The sequence below is a fragment of the Dipodomys merriami genome, unplaced genomic scaffold (assembly GCF_024711535.1).
Source record: "Dipodomys merriami isolate MVZ:Mamm:240054 unplaced genomic scaffold, mDipMer1.0.p SCAF_46, whole genome shotgun sequence".
Lineage (NCBI taxonomy): Eukaryota > Metazoa > Chordata > Mammalia > Rodentia > Heteromyidae > Dipodomys > Dipodomys merriami.
In genome coordinates, this window is record NW_027206024.1 from 11,515,438 (window position 1) to 11,518,935 (window position 3,498).

A 3,498-nucleotide genomic window follows, 5' to 3' on the forward strand; every position below is an offset into this window, starting at 1 on the left:
AGATTCCCTTTCCTCAACTGAATCTAGATTTTGGACCTCACTCATTGGTTTTCCTGAACATAGACTGGGGTCATTTTCCATTAGCACACATTTACCCTGCACACCAAGAAGTGTTTTTTTGACTGGCTTGGTGGCGATCTAGTTGGATTGTGAACATCAATGGAAGACATTCTGGATTGTCTTCATCCTTGGTGTTATGTGCAGGTACACCTGCATCACATGTGGGGTTCAGAACCAGTGGGATGTCCACAGGACTCAAAACCTACTTGGGCCTTTCTACAAATTGAAAAAAAATCCTCTATGTTCACATGCTTTCTGGAGATCTTCCAATCTCAATCAGTCACCTTTGACGACATCAATGATGGGTTCTTTATCTGGAGCTCTGCAGGAGCTGCTTTACGGTGATGCAAACCTGAGAATGTAAATAGGTACAGAAATCTTAGAGTAGACCCTAGAAGTTAAGGTGTGACTAAACTTCTGAGGATTTAATGGGAGAAGCTGTAGAATTTGAGGTTGGATTGAACACTGATTAGAATGTAGGGTGTTTCAAATGAGTGGCTACTTCCAAGTTCTTTCAAAAGGAGAACAGATTATACCTGGCATAGAATATCCATAAAAGGACATTTTGCCAAACTGAGGAGTACTAAGGTCTCATGACCAATTGGGCCCATCCCTAGAGACCCAGGTTCCATCCCTCCTCACGAGCCCTGAGGCATCTAAACAAGTTCTTCCTCTTTTTCTTGGTATCATGGGTCATGGGTTCCTCCAGCTGGTCCAGAAGAATATATAAGCAGAAGAGCAGGTCTGAAGAGACCATGTTGATCTTGACATTCTGTGTAAGTTCTTTCAGGGTGTCATGGTTCTTAGGCACATAGAAATCATCAGGGTAGAAGTCCATCCACATAGGGAGGATAGAATAAACAATGCTGTGGGAAGATTAGTGAAAAGGAAAATGAGAGCCCACCCTCTCCATCCTGAACCTTGTACTATAGACTCTTTCTGGCAAGACTTGCATGTTGGGAAGTGGGAAGAGACTCCTGCAAGCAGGATGCTCCTCACAACCCACTTCTAGAAATTTCTCAAATATAATCTTAAAAATTTCTCCCTGTGATAAGAAGAGAAAGTTGTTTCCCCAATGGATCTGACTTGTTATATACAGCCCTCCCTGGCATCCATGAGAATCCAAAACTACAACCACATCCACAACTGTGTAATCTGCTATCCGCTGATGTGCCAAACCTCAACCCTCTGATGAAAATAACAACTGGTGTGCAAAGAAGAAAATTGACTTTGATTCAGAAACGTCAAAGGTACCAAGTTTCAAAGGACAAAATTTCTCTTTGTGCCAATGTCCACTTACTTTTTCACTTGTTCATCTTCCTCCCAGTTATGGTAGAAAGATCTGTACCAATGGGAGAAAGAAGTTAACTCTTTGCTTCTCCTTTTCTGAACAAGACACACATGGGACTGTCTAAGTCACAAATGGTAATGTAAACATGAAATGTCATGTCAAAACCAGCTTTACAATGTCGGTGGGGGGGGAGGGGGGTATAATTGGGTGGGGGAGGGGGAGGCTGGGAAGGGAGGTGAAGGGTAAACAAAGGAGGAGGCTGCAATGCTTGGTAAGAAATGTATGCATTATCCTGCCCATGTAATTGTAGCCCCTCTGTACAGTATGTTCTCAAATAAAATAAAATAATATTAAAAAATAAAAAATAAAAAAATGAATAAAAACTTTTTAAAAAAGTGAAGATATGTCTATACAATTTCATGGAAATACTGTGAGTGTGCTTATATACATCTTTCCAAATAACTGCGGAATGGCTCATGCCTCTAACCCTAGCAATCAGGAAGGTGAGATCTGAGGATCAGATTGAAATCAGTTTGAACCCAGTCTAGTTTGTAAAATCTAAAGACACATCTTCATTTAACCAGCCAAAGGCCAGAACTAGACTTGGGGCTCAATTGTTAGAGTGCTACGAATGTTACAGAACTCAGGCCCCAAATTCAAATTCAAGTTTCATCCTTTCTTCTGTCTATATTCCTTCAAAGGCCTCCAAGATAGTGATTTCCTAGATGAGGGTGGAGGTTGGATGAGACCGGCTCATTCTTTTAATCCTATTCTTTCAGCAAGAAAATCATTAAGGCTCCACTAGCTTATGAGGCAAATGAAATGTTCTGGCAGCCCAGTCCTAAGGAATTAGTCGAAGACTGCTCTTCTTTGTCTCAAGCCAAGCTCCTTTGATAAGACCCCAGTGATACAGTCTCAGAGAGGTACCAATTATTCCAATATTCTGGAGGGGGTCTCATCAGTCTTGGGTTTGAAGGAGGAAATCTCACTTTTTTTTGTCAGTCGTGGGGCTTGAACTCTGGGTTTGGATGTTATCCCTCAGCCTTCAACTCAATGTGAGCACTCTACCAGTTGAGCCACAGCACCACTTCCGGTTTTCTAGTGGTTTACTGGAGATGAGTCACATGGACTTTCCTGTCCAGGCTGGCTTTGAACCTTGATCCTCAGATCTCAGCATCCTGAGTAGCTAGGATTACAGGTGTGGGCCACCGGCACCCGGCTAAGGAATACTCACTTTTTAAACAGAATATCCAGCAACTGCTCTATTGTCCCCGCTTTCTATAGTGGTGGAGGAAGTTTCCAACATAGAAGAGATCAGCTTTCTGGTAGGCAGGGACCAGGTCCATTTCCAGAATTTCCAGCAAACCTGAGTCCAGGCACCATATATTATAAGGCATATTCAGGGTTTGGGCTGACTCATTGTCACACTGGGGTTGTAAAAAAGAATGGATCTTTGAAACATGGAAATGGGAGTACACTTAAATTGAGTAATTGTAATAGACTGGATTGAAAGCTACACAGTAAATATTTTCTCAGTCTACTCATATAAAAGCACACAAGAAGAAGGTTCTAGTGTGGGCTAGGATGAGATTAAATAGGTTTCCTGTCATAGTTTTACCTTGCCGGAGTTGCCTTGGTTTCTTCTTATAACAAGGCCTGAGACATTGGTTTCGTGGTTTAGCACTGATCCATTGTCTGCAGCATCGAGTGAGGCACACACCACTCATGCCTGAGACCTGAATCTCTTGAACTTTGAAAACAATACAGGAGCATCTTTCTTGTTCCTGAGCCACAGGCCAAGTGAGCTGGCTTGAGTTGACTTTTAGTTATAGTTGCTTGGCTCTCAGAGTTCCATATTCTATTCCATTATGAGGGAGGTAGAGTCATATCTCAGAGCCTAATCATCTAAGCTGCTTGCTCACATAAGACCATCCCAAAGACAAACTGTAGACTGAAATCTCCCTTCCTACTTCACTCTATACACATGTGGATATTGTCAAATCCCAACATTATCAGCTAGGCCTAGATAAAGTCATGGTCTCAGTCTCAAAAAGCCCTTCCTAGCTCAGATCCCACCCTTATTTGTCACTATTCTTCTCATCCTGCACAAATCATTTTGCCTCTCAGGGCCCTCTCAGCCTGCCATG

General features: G+C 42.4%; 1 long non-coding RNA gene across 3 annotated transcripts; it reads right to left on the reverse strand.

The window, feature by feature from the left end:
* Positions 1-418: 418 nt before the first annotated feature.
* LOC138808620 (uncharacterized) lies at positions 419-3,161 on the reverse strand. Of its 3 annotated transcripts, none has more exons than XR_011366531.1 (3): positions 2,970-3,161; positions 1,361-1,402; positions 419-926 (listed from the first exon to the last, which is right to left on the reverse strand). It is a non-coding gene; the product is annotated as an uncharacterized lncRNA (long non-coding RNA). The 3 variants fall into 3 exon arrangements; XR_011366529.1 differs by lacking the exon at positions 1,361-1,402 and adding an exon at positions 2,586-2,717; XR_011366530.1 differs by lacking the exon at positions 1,361-1,402 and adding an exon at positions 2,586-2,778.
* Between the last annotated feature and the right edge of the window lie 337 nt (positions 3,162-3,498).